Source organism: Schistocerca americana, chromosome X (genome assembly GCF_021461395.2).
Source record: "Schistocerca americana isolate TAMUIC-IGC-003095 chromosome X, iqSchAmer2.1, whole genome shotgun sequence".
In the NCBI taxonomy this organism is placed as follows: Eukaryota; Metazoa; Arthropoda; class Insecta; order Orthoptera; family Acrididae; genus Schistocerca; species Schistocerca americana.
In genome coordinates, this window is record NC_060130.1 from 38,753,663 (window position 1) to 38,771,432 (window position 17,770).

Below are 17,770 nucleotides of genomic sequence, written 5' to 3' on the forward strand. Positions count from 1 at the left end.
GTGACACTAGTCATAGATTCCGAAGCATCACTTCAGGTTTACTGTATCCCTCCGACCGTCTTATTGACGATGAGACACAGAAAATGCATCTGAATTAAATACAATAGGCACAATGCCGACTTAAGTACTAGAAGACTGACTCTTCTTACAGTCTATGTTTTGAACCATTCCTGTGACACTAGTTATAGATTCCGATGCTTCACTTCAGGTTTACTGTTTCCCTCTGACCGTCGTATTGGCGATGAAACACAGAAATTGCAACGGAATTAAATACAAAAGGCACAATGCCGACTCAAGTACGACAAGACTGGCTATACTTCCTGTCAATGTTTTGAACCATTCGTGGGACACTAGTTTTGGATTCCGATGCTTCACTTCAGGTTTACTGTATCCAGCTGACCTGCTTGCTGACGACGAAACACAGAAATTGCATCGGAAAAATAATTCATAAGTCACAATGCCGACATAAGTACAAGAAAACTAACTCTTCATACTGTCTATGTTTTGAAACATTCCTGTGACACTAGTTATAGATTCCGATGCTTCACATCAGGCTTACTGTATCCCTCTGACCTTCTTATTGACGATGAAACACAGAAATTGCATCGAAATTAAATACAAAAGGCACAATGCCGACTCCTGTACAAGAAGACTGGCCCTTCTTACTGTCTACGTTTTGAACCATTCCTGTTACACTAGTTATAGATTCCGATGCTTCACTTCAGGTTTATCATATCCAGCTCACCTTCTTATTGACGATGAAGCACAGAAATTGCATCGGAATTAAATACAAAAGGCACAATGCCGACTTAAGTACAAGACGACTGACTCTTCCCACTGTCTATGTTTTGAACCATTCCTGTGACACTAGTTATAGATTCCGATGATTCACTTCAGGTTTTCTGTATCCCTCTGACCTCCTTATTGACGATGAAACACAGAAATTGCATCTTAATTAAACACAAATGGCACAATGCCGACTTAAGTACTTGAAGACTGACTCTTCCTACTGTCAATGTTTTCTACCATTCCTGTGGCACTAGTTATAAATTCCGATGCTTCACTTCAGGTTTACTGTATCCCTCTGACCTTACTATTGAGGATCAAACACAGAAAATTCATCGGAATTAAATACAAAGGGCACAAAGCCGACTCAAGTACAAGAAGACTATCTCTTCTTACTGCCTATGTTTTGAACCATTCCTGTGGTACTAGTTATAGATTCCGATGCTTCACTTCAGGTTTACTATATCCAGCTGACCTTCTTATTGACGATGAAACACAGAAATTGCATCGGAATTATATACAAAAGGCACAATGCCGACTTAAGTACAAGAAGACTGACTCTTCTTACTGTCTATGTTTTGAACCATTCCTGTGACACTAGTTATAGATTCCGATGCTTCACTTCAGGTTTACTGTATCCCTCTGACCTTCTTATTGACGATGAAACACCGAAATTGCATTTTAATTACATACAAAAGGAAGAATGCCGACTTCAGTGCAAGAACACTGTCTCTTCTTACTGTCTATGGTTTGAACCATTCCTGTGCCACTAGTTATAGATTCCGATGCTTCACTTCAGGTTTACTGTATCCCTCTGACCTTCGTATTGACGATCAAACACAAAAGATTCATCGGAATTAAATACAAAAGGCACAATGCCGACTCCTGTACAAGAAGACTGGCCCTTCTTACTGTCTACGTTTTGAACCATTCCTGTGGCACTAGTTATAGATTCCGATGCTTCACTTCAGGTTTACTATATCCAGCTGACCTTCTTACTGACGATGAAGCACAGAAATTGCATCGGAATTAAATACAAAAGGCACAATGCCGACTTAAGTACTAGAAGACTGACTCTTCTTCCAGTCTATGTTTTGAACCATTCCTGTGACACTAGTTATAGATTCCGATGCTTCACTTCAGGTTTACTGTTTCCCTCTGACCGTCGTATTGGCGATGAAACACAGAACTTGCATTGGAATTAGATACAAAATGCACAATGCCGACTCAAGTACGGGAAGACTGGCTATACTTCCTGTCAATGTTTTGAACCATTCGTGGGACACTAGTTTTAGATTCCGATGCTTCACTTCAGGTTTACTGTATCCAGCTGACCTGCTTGCTGACGATGAAACACAGAAATTGCATCGGAAAAATAATTCATAAGTCACAATGCCGACATAAGTACAAGAAAACTAACTCTTCTTACTGTCTATGTTTTGAAACATTCCTGTGACACTAGTTATAGATTCCGATGCTTCACTTCAGGCTTACTGTATTCCTCTGACCTACTTATTGACGATGAAACACAGAAATTGCATCGAAATTAAATACAAAAGGCACAATGCCGACTCCTGTACAAGAAGACTGGCCCTTCTTACTGTCTACGTTTTGAACCATTCCTGTGACACTAGTTATAGATTCCGATGCTTCACTTCAGGTTTACTGTATCCAGCTCACCTTCTTATTGACGATGAAGCACAGAAATTGCATCGGAATTAAATACAAAAGGCACAATGCCGACTTAAGTACAAGACGACTGACTCTTCCCACTGTCTATGTTTTGAACCATTCCTGTGACACTAGTTATAGTTTCCGATGATTCACTTCAGGTTTTCTGTATCCCTCTGACCTCCTTATTGATGATGAAACACAGAAATTGCATCTTAATTAAACACAAAAGGCACAATGCCGACTTAAGTACAAGAAGACTGACTCTTCATACTGTCAATGTTTTCTACCATTCCTGTGGCACTAGTTATAAATTCCGATGCTTCACTTCAGGTTTACTGTATCCCTCTGACCTTACTATTGACGATCAAACACAGAAAATTCATCGGAATTAAATACAAAAGGCACAATGCCGACTCAAGTACAAGTAGACTGGCTCTTCTTACTGCCTATGTTTTGAAACATTCCTGTGGTACTAGTTATAGATTCCGATGCTTCACTTCAGGATTACTATATCCAGCTGACCTTCTTATTGACGATGAAACACAGAAATTGCATCGGAATTATATACAAAAGGCACAATGCCGACTTAAGTACAAGAAGACTGACTCTTCTTACTGTCTATGTTTTGAACCATTCCTGTGACACTAGTTATAGATTTCGATGCTTCACTTCAGGTTTACTGTATCCCTCTGACCATCTTATTGACGATGAAACACCGAAATTGCATTTTAATTAAACACAAAAGGCAGAATGCCGACTTCAGTACAGGAACACTGTCTCTTCTTACTGTCTATGGTTTGAACCATTCCTGTGCCACTAGTTATAGATTCCGATGCTTCACTTCAGGTTTACTGTATCCCTCTGACCTTCGCATTGACGATCAAACACAGAAGATTCATCGGAATTAAATACAAAAGGCACAATGCCGACTCCTGTACAAGAAGACTGGCCCTTCTTACTGTCTACGTTTTGAACCATTAATGTGGCACTAGTTATAGATTCCGATGCTTCACTTCAGGTTTACTATATCCAGCTGACCTTCTTATTGACGATGAAGCACAGAAATTGGATCGGAATTAAATACAAAAGGCACAATGCCGACTTCAGTACAAGAAGACAGACTCTTTCTATTGTCGATGTTATGAACCATTCCGGTGACACTAGTTATAGGTTCCGATTCTTCACTTCAGATTTACTGTACCCCACTGACCTTCTTATTGACGATGAAACACAGAAATTGCATCGGAATTAAATACAAAAGACACAATGCCGACTTCAGTACAAGAAAACTGACTCTTCTTACTGTCTATGTTTTGAACCATTCCTGTGACACTAGTTATAGATTCCGATCCTTCACTTCAGGTTTACTGTACCCAGCTCACCGTCTTATTGACGATGAAGCACAGAACTTGCATCGGAATTAAATACAAAATGCACAATGCCGACTCAAGTACAAGAAGACTGGCTCTTCTTACTGTCTATGTTTTGAACCTTTCCTGTGAGACCGGTTTTAGATTCTGATGCTTCACTTCAGGTTTACTGTATCCCTTGGACCTTGTTATTGACGACGAAATACAGAAATTGCATCGGAATTAAATAGAAGAGGCACAATGCCGACTTATGTACAAGAAAACAGACTCTTCTTAATAACTATGTTTTGAACCATTCCTGTGACACTAGTTATAGATTCCGATGCATCACTTCAGGTTTACTGTATCCCTCTGACCCTTTATTGACGATGAGACACAGAAAATGCATCGGAATTAAATACAAAAGGCACAATGCCGACTTAAGTACAAAAAGAAAGACTCTTCTTACTGTCTATAGTTTGAACCATTCCTGTGACACTAGTTATAGATTCGGATGCTTCACTTCGGGTTTACTGTATCCCTCTGACCGTCGAATTGACGATGAAACACAGAAACTGCATCGGAATTAAATAGAAAAGGCACAATGCCGACTTACGTACAAGCAAATTGACTCTTCTTACTGTCTATGTTTTGAACCATTCCTGTGACTCTAGTTATAGATTCCGATGCTTCACTTCAGGTTTACTGTATACCTCTGACCTTCTTATTGACGATGAAACACAGAAATCGCATCGGAATTACATACAAAGGGTTTACTGTATCCCTCTGACAAGAAAACTGACTCTTCTTACTGTCAATGTCTTGAACCATTCCTGTGACACTATTTATAGATTCCGATGCTTCATTTCAGGTTACTGTATCCCTCTGACCTTCTTAGTGACGATGAAACACGTAAATTACATCGGAATTAAATAGAAAAGGCACGATGCCGACTTAAGTACAAGAAGACTGACTCTTCTTACTGTCTATGTTTTGAACCATTCCTGTGACACTAGTTATAGATTCCGATGCTTCACTTCAGGTTTACTGTATCCCTCTGACCTTCTTATTGACGATGATACACAGAAATTGCATCGGAATTAAATATAAAAGGCACAATACCGACTCAAGTACAAGAAGACTGGCTCTTCTTACTGTCTATGGTTTGAACCATTTCTGTGACACTAGTCATAGATTCCGATGCTTCACTTCAGGTTTACTGTACCCCTCTGACCTTCTTATTGACGAAGAAACACAGATATTGCATCGGAATTAAACAGAAAAGGCACAATGCCGACTTAAGTACAAGTAGACTGCCCCTTCTTACTGTCTATGTTTTGAACCATTCCTGTGACACTAGTTATAGATTTCGATGCTTCACTTCAGGTTTACAGTATCCCTCTGACCTTCGTATTGACGATGAAACACTGAAATTGCATTGGAATTAAATACAAAATGCACAATGCCGACTCAAGTACAAGAAGACTGGCTCTTCTTACTGTCTATGTTTTGAACCTTTTCTGTGAGACCGGTTTTAGATTCCGATGATTCACTTCAGGTTTACTGTATCCCTTGGACCTTGTTATTGATGACGAAACACAGAAATTGCATCGGAATTAAATACAAAAGGCACAATGCCGACTCAAGTACAAGAAGACTGGCTATACCTCACGCCAATGTTTGAAACCATTCCTGTGACACTAGTTATAGATTCCGATGCTTCACTTCAGGTTTACTGTATCCAGCTGACCTTCTTATTGACGATGAAACACAGAAGTTGCATCGCAATTAAATACAAAAGGCACAATGCCGACCTAAGTACAAGAACACAGACTCTTCTTAATATCAATGTTTTGAACCATTCCTGTGACACTAGTTATAGATTCCGATGCATCACTTCTGGTTTACTGTATCCCTCAGACCCTCTTATTGACGATGAGAAACAGAAAATGCATCGGAATTAAATACAAAAGGCAGAATGCCGACGTAAGTACTAGAAGACTGACTCTTCTTACTGTCTATGTTTTGAACCATTCCTGTGACACTAGTTATAGATTCCGATGCTTCACTTCAGGTTTACTGTATCCTTATCACCTTCTTATTGACGATGATACACAGAAATTGCATCGGAATTAATTACAAAACTCACAATGCCGACTCAAGTACAAGAAGACCGGCTCATCTTACTGTCTATGGTTTGAACCATTCCTGTGACACTAGTTATAGATTCCGATGCTTCACGTCAGGTTTTCTGTACCCCTCTGACCATCTTATTGACGATGAAACACAGAAATTGCATCGGAATTAAATACAAAAGACACAATGCCGACTTAAGTACAAGAAAACTGACTCTTCTTACTGTCTATGTTTTGAACCATTCCTGTGACACTAGTTATAGATTCTGATGCTTCACTTCAGGTTTATTGTATCCCTCTGAGCTTCTTATTGACGATGAGACACAGAAATTGCATCGGAGTTATATACAAAAGGCACAATGCCGACTTAAGTACAAGAAGACTGACTCTTCTTACTGTCTATGTTTTGAACCATTCCTGTAACACTAGTTATTGATTCCGATGCTTCACTTCAGGTTTACTGTATCCCTCTGACCGTCGTACTGACGATGAAACACAGAAATTGCATCGGAATTAAATACAAAAGGCACAATACCGACTTAAGTACAAGAAGACTGGCTCTTCTTACTGCCTATGTTTTGAATTAATCCTTTGGCGCTAGTTATAGATTCCGATGCTTCACTTCAGGTTTACTGTATCCCTCTGACCTTCTTATTGACGATCAAACACAGAAAACTCAACAGAATTAAATACAAAAGGCACAATGCCGACTCATGTAGAAGAAGACTGGCTCTCCTTACTGTCTATGATTTGAACCATTCCTGTGACACTAGTTATAGATTCCGATACTTCACTTCACGATTACTGTATCCAGCTGAGCTTCTTATTGACGATGAAGCACAGAAATTGCATCGGAATTAAATACAAAAGGCACAAGGCCGACTTAAGTACAAGAAGACTGACTCTTCTTACTGTCTATGTTTTGAACCATTCCTGTGACACTAGTTATAGATTCCGATGCTTCACTTAAGGCTTACTGTATCCCTCTGACCTTCTTATTGACGAAGAAACACAGATATTGCATCGGAATTAAATACAAAAGGCACAATGCCGACTTAAGTACAATAAGACTGACCCTTCTTACTGTCTATGTTTTGAACCATTCCTGTGACACTAGTTATAGATTCCGATGCTTCACTTCAGTATTCTGTATCCCTCTGACCTTCGTATTGACGATGAAACACAGAAAATGCATCGGAATTAAATACAAAAGGCACAATGCCGACTTAAGTACCAAAAGAAAGACTCACCTTACTGTCTATGGTTTGAACCATTCCTGTGACACTAGTTATAGATTCCGATGCTTCATGTCAGGTTTACTGTACCCCTCTGACCATCTTATTGACGATGAAACACAGAAATTGCATCGGAATTAAATACAAAAGACACAATGCCGACTTAAGTACAAGAAAACTGACTCTTCTTACTGTCTATGCTTTGAACCATTCCTGTGACACTAGTTATAGATTCCGATGCTTCACTTCAGGTTTATTGTATCCCTCTGAGCTTCTTATTGACGATGAGACACAGAAATTGCATCGGAGTTATATACAAAAGGCACAATGCCGACTTAAGTACAAGAAGACTGACTCTTCTTACTGTCAATGTTTTGAACCATTCCTGTGACACTAGTTATTGATTCCGATTCTTCACTTCATGTTTACTGTATCCCTCTTACCTTCTTATTGACGATGAAACACAGAATTTGCATTGGAATTACATACAAAAGGCACAATGCCGACTTAAGTACAAGAAAACTGACTCTTCTTACTGTCTATGTTTTGAACCATTCCTGTGACACTAGTTATAGATTCCGATGCTTCACTTCAGGTTTACTGTATCCCTGTGACCTTCTTATTGACGATGAAACACAGAAATTGCATCGGAATTAAATACAAAATTCACAATGACGACTTAAGTACAAGAAAACTGACTCTCTTTACTGACTATGTTTTGGACCATTCCTGTGACACCAGTTATAGATTCCGATGCTTCACTTCAGGTTTACTGTATCCCTCTGACCTTCTTATTGACGATGAAACACGTAAATTGCATCGGAATTAAATACAAAAGGCTCAATGCCGACTTAAGTACAAGAAGACTGACTCTTCTTACTGTCTATGTTTTGAACCATTCCTGTGACACTAGTTATAGATTCCGATGCTTTACTTCAGGTTTACTGTATCCCTCTGACCTTCTTATTGACGATGAAACACAGAACTTGCATAGGAATTATATACAAAAGGCACAATGCCGCCTCAAGTACAAGAAGACTGGCTCTTCTTACTGTCTATGTTTTGAACCATTTCTGTGACACTAGTCATAGATTCCGATGCTTTACTTCAGGTTTACCGCATCACTCTGACCTTCTTATTGTCGATGAAACACATAAATAGCATCGGAATTAAATACAAAACGCAGAATGCCGACTTAACTACAAGAAAACTGACTCTTCTTACTGTCTATGTTTTGAACCATTCCTGTGATACTAGTTATAGATTCCGATGCTTCACTTCAGGTTTAATGTATCCCTCTGACCTTATTATTGACGATGAAACACAGAAATTGCATCATAATTAAATACAAAAGGCACAATCCAGACGTAAGTACGATAAGACTAACTCCTCTTACTGTCTACGTATTGAACCATTCCTGTGACACTAGTTATAAATTCCGATGCTTCACTTCAGGTTTACTGTATCCCTCTGACCTTCTTATTGACGATGAAACACACAAATAGAATCGGAATTAAATACAAAAGGCACAATGCCGACTTAACTACGAGAAAACTGACTCTTCTTACTGTCTATGTTTTGAACCATTCCTGTGATTATAGTTATAGATTCCGATGCTTCACTTCAGGTTTACTGTATCCCTCCGATCTTCTTATTGACGATCAAACAAAGAAATTGCATCGGAAATAAATTCATAAGTCACAATGCCGACATAAGTACAAGGAAACCAACTCTTCATACTGTCTATGTTTTGAACCATTCCTGTGACACTAGTTATAGATTCCGATGCTTCACTTCAGGCTTACTGTATCCCTCTGACCTTCTTATTGACGATGAAACACAGTAATTGCATCGAAAATAAATACAAAAGGCACAATGCCGACTCATGTACAAGAAGACTGGCTCTCCTTACTGTCTACGTTTTGAACCATTCCTGTGACACTACTTATAGATTCCGATGCTTCACTTCAGGTTTACTGTATCCAGGTCACCTTCTTATTGACGATGAAGCACAGAAATTGCATCGGAATTAAATACAAAAGGCACAATGCCAACTTAAGTAAAAGACGACTGACTCTTTTTACTGTCTATGTTTTGAACCACTCCTGTGACACTAGTTATAGATTCCGATGCTTTACTTTAGTTTTACTGTATCCCTCTGACCTTCTTATTGACGATGAAACACAGAAATTGCATCGGAATTAAATACAAAAGGCACAATGCCGACTTAAGTAAAAGATGACTGACTCTTCCCACTGTCTATGTTTTGAACCATTCCTGTTACACTAGTTATAGATTCCGATGATTCACTTCAGGTTTTCTGTATACCTCTGACCTTCTTATTGACGATAAAACACTGAAATTGCATTTTAATTAAATACAAAAGGCAGAATGCCGACTTCAGTACAAGAACACTGTCTCTTCTTATTGTCTAAGGTTTGAACCATTCCTGTGCCACTAGTTATAGATTTCGATGCTTCACTTCAGGTTTACTGTATCCCGCTGACCTTCGTATTGACGATCTAACACAGAAAATTCATCGGAATTAAATAAAAAAGGCACAATGCCGACTCAAGTAAAAGAAGACTGGCTCTTCTTACTGTCTATGTTTTGAACCATTCCTGTGACACTAGTTATAGATTCCGATGCTTCACTTCAGGTTTACTGTATCCAGCTGAGCATCTTATTGACGATGAAGCACAGAAATTGCATCGGAAGTAAATGCAACAGGCACAATGCCGACATAAGTACAAGAAGACTGACTCTTCTTACTGTCTATGTTTTGAACCATTCCAGTGACACTAGTTATATATTCCGATGCTTCACTTCAGGTTTTCTGTATCCCCCTGACGTTCTTATTGACGATGAAACACAGAAATTGCATCTTAATTGAATACAAAAGGCACAATGCTGACTTAAGTACAAGAAGACTGACGGTTCTTACTGTCTATGTTTTGAACCATTCCTGAGACACTAGTTGTAGATTCCGATGCTCCACTTCAGGTTTACTGTATCCCTCTGACCTTCTCATTGACGATCAAACACAGATATTTCATCGCAATTAAATACAAAAGGCACAATGCCGACTCAAGTTCAAGAAGACTGGCTCTTCCTACTGTCTATGATTTGAACCATTCCCTTGACACTAGTTATAGATTCCAGTGCTTTACTTCAGGTCTACTGTATCCAGCTGACCTTCTTATTGACGATGAAACACAGAAATTGCATCGGAATTAAATACAAAAGGCACAATGCCGACTCAAGTACAAGTAGACTGACTCTTCTTACTTTCTATGATTTGAACCATTCCTGTGACACTAGTTATAAATTTCGATGCTTCACTTCAGTTTTACTGTATCCCTCTGACCGTCTTATTGATGATGAAACACAGAAATTGAATGGGAATTAAATACAAGTACAAAAAGTCCGGCTCTTCTTACTGTCTGTGTTTTGAACCTTTCCTGTGAGCCCGGTTTTTGATTCCGATGCTTCACTTCAGGTTTACTGTATCCTTTGGACTTTCTTATTGACGATGAAACACAGATATTGCATCGGAATTATATACAAAAGGCACAATGCCGAGTTAAGTACAAGAAGACTGACTCTTCTTGCTGTCTATGCTTTGAGCCATTCCTGTGACACAAGTTATAGATTTCGATGCTTCACTTCATTTTTACTGTATTACCCTGACCTTCTTATTGACGATGTAACACAGAAATTGCATCGGAATTAAATACAAAAGGCACAATGACGACTCAAGTATTAGAAGACTGACTCTTCTTACTGTCTAAGTTTTGAACCATTCCGATGCTTCACTTCAGATTTACTGTATCCCCCTGACCGTCGTATTGACGATGAACACAGAAATTGCATCGGAATTAAATACAAAAGGCACAATGCCGACTCAAGTACAAGAAGACTGGCTCTTCTTACTGTCTATGTTTAGAATCTTTCCTGTGAGACCAGTTTTCGATTCCGATGCTTCACTTCAGGTTTACTGTTTCCCTTGGACTTTCTTATTGACGACGAAACACAGAAATTGCATCGGAATTAAATAGAAAATGCACAATGCCGACTTAAGTACAAGACAATTAACTCTTCTTACTGTCTATGTTTTGAATCATTATTGTGACACTAGTTATAGATTCCGATGCTTCACTTCAGTTTTACTGTATCCCTTTGACCGTCTTATTGATGATGAAACGCAGAAATAGCATCGGAATTAAATACAAAAGGCACAATGCCGACTCAAGAACAAGAAGACTGACTCTTCCTACTGTCTATGTTTTGAACCATTCCTGTGGCACTAGTTATAGATTCCGATGCTTCACTTCAGGTTTACTGTATCCCTCTGACCGTCTTATTGACGTTGAAACTCAGAGATTGCCACGGAATTAAATACAAAAGGCACAATGCCGACTCAGGTACAAGAAGTCTGGCTCTTATTACTGACTATGTTTTGAACCATTCCTGTGACACTAGTTATAGATTCCGATGCTTCACTTCAGCTTTACTGTATCCAGCTGAATTTCTTATTGACGATGAAACACAGAAATTGCATCGGAATTAAATACAAAAGGCACAATGGCGACTTAAGTAAAATTTGAGTGACTCTTCTTACTGTCTATGTTTTGAACCATTCCTGTGACACTAGTTATAGATTCCGATGCTTCACTTCAGTTTTACTGTATCCCTTTGACCGTCTTATTGATGATGAAACGCAGAAATAGCATCGGAATTAAATGCAAAAGGCACAATGCCGACTCAAGAACAAGAAGTCTGGCTCTTCTTACTGTCTATGTTTTGAACCTTTCCTGTGAGACCGGTTTTCGATTCCGATGCTTCACTTCAGGTTTACTGTATCACTTGGACTTTCTTATTGACGACGAAACACAGAAATTGCATCGGAATTAAATAGAAAAGGCACTATGCCGACTTAAGTACAAGAAGACTGACTCTTCTTCCTGTCTATGTTTTGAACCATTCCTGTGACACTAGTTTTAGATTCCGACGCTTCACTTCAGGTTTACTGTATCCCTCTGACCTTCTTATTGACAATCAAACACAGAAAATTGACCGGAATTAAATACAAAAGGCACAATGCCGACTCTAGTACAAGAAGACTGGCTCTTCTTACTCTCTATGTTTTGAACCATTCCTGTGACACTAGTCATAGATTCCGATGCTTCACTTCATGTTTACTGTATCCAGCTGACCTTCTTATAGACGATGAAACACAGAAATTGCATCGGAATTAAATACAAAAGGCACAATGCCGACTTTAGTACAAGAAAACTGATTCTTCTTTCTGTCTACGATTTGAACCATTCCTGTGACACTAGTTATTGATTCCGTTGCTACACTTCAGGTTTACTGTATCCCTCAGACCGTCTTATTGACGAAGAAACACAGAAATTGCATCGGAATTAAATACAAAAAGCACAATGCCGACTAAAGTACAAGAAGACTGGCGCTTCTTACTGTCTATGTTTTGAACCTATCCTGTGATACCGGTTTTAGATTCCGATGCTTCACGTCAGGTTTACTGTATCCCTTGGTCCTTCTTATTGACAACGAAACACACAAACTGCATCGGAATTAAATACAAAAGGCACAATGCAGTCTTTTGTACAAGTAAACTGACTCTTCTTACTGTCTATGTTTTGAACCATTCCTGTGACACTAGTAATAGGTTCCAATGCATCACTTCAGGTTTACTGTATCCCTCTGACCTTCATATTGACGATGAAACACAGAAATTGCATCGGAATTAAATACATGAGGCACAATGCCGTCTTATGTATAAGAAAAATGACTCTTCTTACTGTCTATGCTTTGAACCATTCCTGTGACACTAATTATAGATTGCGATGCTTCACTTCAGGTTTACTGTATCACTCTGACCTTCTCATTGACGATGAAACACAGAAATTGCATCGGAATTAAATACAAAAAGCACAATGCCGACTTAAGTACAAGAAGACTGACTCTTCTTACTGTCTATGTTATGAACCATTCCTACGACACTAGTTATAGATTCCGATGTATCACTTCAGGTTTACTGTATCCCTTTGACATTCTTATTGACGATGAAACACAGAAATTGCATCAGCATTAAATACAATAGGCACAATGCCGACTTAAGTACAAGAAAACCGACTCTTCTTAGCGACTATGTTTTGAACCATTCCTGTGACACAAGTTATAGATTCCGATGCTTCACTTCAGTTTTCTGTATCCCTCTGACCTTCTTATTGACAATGAAACACGGAAATTGCATCGGAATTAAATACAAAAGGCACAATGCCGACTTAAGTACAAGAAGACTGACTCTTACTACTGCCTATGCTTTGAACCATTCCTGTGACACTAGTTATAGATTCCGATGCTTCACTTCAGTTTTACTGTATCCCTTTGACCGTCTTATTGATGATGAAACGCAGAAATAGCATCGGAATTAAATACAAAAGGCACAATGCCGACTCAAGAACAAGAAGTCTGGCTCTTCTTACTGTCTATGTTTTGAACCTTTCCTGTGAGACCGGTTTTCGATTCCGATGCTTCACTTCAGGTTTACTGTATCACTTGGACTTTCTTATTGACGACGAAACACAGAAATTGCATCGGAATTAAATAGAAAAGGCACTATGCCGACTTATGTAGAAGAAAGCTGACTCTTCTTCCTGTCTATGTTTTGAACCATTCCTGTGACACTAGTTATAGATTCCGATGCTTCACTTCAGGTTTACTGTATCCAGCTGACCTTATTATTGACGATGAAAGACAGCAATTGCATCGGAATTAAATACAAAAGGCACAATGCCGACTTAAGTACAAGAAGACTGACTCTTCCTACTGTCTATGTTTTGAACCTTTCCTGTGACACTAGTTATAGATTCCGATGCTTCACTTCAGGTTTACTGTATCCCTCTGACCGTCTTATTGACGATGAAACACAGAGATTGCACCGGAATTAAATACAGAATGCACAATGCCGACTCAGGTACATGAGGTCTGGCTCTTCTTCCTGTCTATGTTTTGAACCTTTCCTGTGAGACCGGTTTTAGATTCCGATGCTTCACTTCAGGTTTACTGTATCCCTTGGATCTTCTTATTGACGACGAAACACAGAAATTGCATCGGAATTAAATTGAAAAGCCACAATGCCGACTTAAGTACAAGAAAACTGACTCTTCTTAATATCTATGTTTTGAACCATTCCTGTGACACAAGTTATAGGTTCCGATGCTTCACCTCAGGTTTACTGTATCCAGCTGACCTTCTTATTGACGATGAAACACAAAAATTGCATCGGAATTAAATACAAAAGGCACAATGGCGACTTAAGTACAAGGAGACTGACTCTTCTTACTGTCTATGTTTTGAACCATTCCTGTGACACAAGTTATAGATTCAGATGCTTCACCTCAGGTTTACTGTATCCAGCTGACCCTCTTATTGACGATGAAACACAAAAATTGCATCGGAATTAAATACAAAAAGGCACAATGGCGACTTAAGTACAAGAAGACTGACTCTTCTTCCTGTCTATGTTTTGAACCATTCCTGTGACACTAGTTTTAGATTCCGATGCTTCACTTCAGGTTTACTGTACCCCTCTGACCTTCTTATTGACAATCAAACACAGAAAATTGACCGGAATTAAATACAAAAGGCACAATGCCGACTCTAGTACAAGAAGACTGGCTCTTCTTACTCTCTATGTTTTGAACCATACCTGTGACACTAGTCATAGATTCCGATGCTTCACTTCATGTTTACTGTATCCAGCTGACCTTCTTATAGACGATGAAACACAGGAATTGCATCGGAATTAAATACAAAAGGCACAAGGCCGACTTTAGTACAAGAAGACTGACTCTTCCTACTGTCTATGTTTTGAACCATTCCTGTGACACTAGTTTTAGAATCCGATGCTTCACTTCAGGTTTACTGTATCCCTCAGACCTTCGTCTAGACGATGAAACACAGAAATTGCATCGGAATTATATACAAAAGGCACAATGCCGACTTAAGTACAAGAAGACTGACTCTCCTTTCTGTCTATGATTTGAACCATTCCTGTGACACTAGTTATAGATTCCGATGCTTCACTTCAGGTTTACTGTATCCCTCTGACCTTCTTATTGACGATGAAATACAGAAATTGCATCGTAATTAAATACAAAAGGCACAATGCCGACTTAAGTACAAGAAGACTGACTCTTCTTAGTGTCCATGTTTTGAACCATTCCTGTGACACTAGTTACAGATTGCGATGCTTCACTTCAGTTTTACTGTATCCCTCTGACCTTCTTATTGACGATGAAACACAGAAATTGCATCGGAATTAAGTACAAACGGCACAATGCCGACTCAAGTACTAGAAGACTGACTCTTCTTACTGTCTACGTTTTACCCATTCCTGTGACACTAGGTATAGAATGCGATGCTTCACTTCAGGTTTACTGCATCCCTCTGACCGTCGTATTGACGATGAAACACAGAAATTGTAACGGAATTAAACACAAATGCACAATGTCGACTTAAGTACAAGAAAACTGATTCTTCTTACTGTCTACGATTTGAACCATTCCTGTGACACTAGTTATTGATTCCGATGCTTCACTTCAGGTTTACTGTATCCCTCTGACCTTCATATTGACGATGAAACACAGAAATTGCATCGGAATTAAATACATGAGGCACAATGCCGACTTATGTATAAGAAAACTGACTCTTCTTACTGTCTATGCTTTGAACCATTCCTGTGACACTAATTATAGATTGCGATGCTTCACTTCAGGTTTACTGTATCACTCTGGCCTTCTCATTGACGATGAAACACAGAAATTGCATCGGAATTAAATACAAAAAGCACAATGCCGACTTAAGTACAAGAAGACTGACTCTTCTTACTGTCTATGTTATGAACCATTCCTACGACACTAGTTATAGATTCCGATGTATCACTTCAGGTTTACTGTATCCCTTTGACATTCTTATTGACGATGAAACACAGAAATTGCATCGGAATAAAATACAAAAGGCACAATGCGGACTCAAGTACAAGAAGACTGGCTCTTCTTACTGTCTATGTTTTGAACCATTCCTGTGACACTAGTCATAGATTCTGATGCTTCACTTCAGGTTTACTGTATCCAGCTGACCTTCTTATTGACGATGAAACACAGAAATTGCATCGGAATTAAATACAAAAGGCACAATGCCGACTTATGTACAAGAAGACTGACTCTTCTTACTGTCTATGCTTTGAACCATACCTGTGACACTAGTTATAGATTCCGATGCGACACTTCAGGTTTACTGTACCCGTCTGACCTTCTTATTGACGATCAAACACTGAAAATTGATCGGAATTAAATACAAAAGGCACAATGCCGACCCAAGTACAAGAAGACTGGCTCTTCTTACTGTCTATGCTTTGAACTATTCTTGTGACACTAGTTATAGATTCCGATGCTTCACTTCAGGTTTACTGTATCCCTCTGACAGTCTTATTGACGATGAATCACAGAAATCGCATCGGAATTAAATACAAAAGGCACAATGAAGAGTGAAATACAAGCAGTCTTGCTCCTCTTACTGTCTATATTTTGAACCTTTCCTGTGATACCGGTTCTATATTCCGATGCTTCACTTCAGGTTTACTGTATCCCTTGGACCTTCTTAATGACAACGAAACACAGAAATTGCATCGGAATTAAATAGAAAAGGCACAATGCCGACTTAAGTGCAAGAGAACTGAATCTTCTTCCTGTCTATGTTTTGAACCACTACTGTGACACTAGTTGAAGATTCCGATGCATCACCTCAGGTTCACTGTATCCCTCTGACCTTCTTATGGACGATGAAACACAGAAATTGCCTCGGAATTAAATACAAAAGGCCCAATGTCGACTTAAGTACAAGAAAACTGATTCTTCTTACTGTCTAGTTTTAAACCATTCCTGTGACACTAGTTATAGATTCCGATGCTTCACTTCAGGTTTACTGTATCCCCCTGACCTTCATATTGACGATGAAACACAGAAATTGCATCGGAAATAAATACAAAAGGCACAATGAAGAGTGAAGTACAAGCAGTCTTGCTCTTCTTACTGTCTATATTTTGAACCTTTCCTGTGATACCGGTTCTATATTCCGATGCTTTACTTCAGGTTTACTGTATCCCTTGGACCTTCTTAACGACGACGAAACGCAGAAATTGCATCGGAATTAAATAGAAAAGGCACAATGCCGACTTAAGTGCAAGAGAACTGAATCTTCTTCCTGTCTATGTTTTGAACCACTACTGTGACACTAGTTATAGGTTCCGATGCATCAATTCAGGTTTACTGTGTCCCGCTGACCTTCTTATTGACGATGAAACAAAGAAATTGCATCGGAATTAATTACAAAAGGCACAATGCCGACTTACGTACAAGAAAACTGACTCTTCTTGATGTCTATATTTTGAACTATTCCTGTGACACTAGTTATAGATTCTGGTGCTTCACTTCAGGTTTACTGTATCACGCTGACCTTCTTATTGACGATGAAACACAGAAATTGCATCGGAATTAAATAC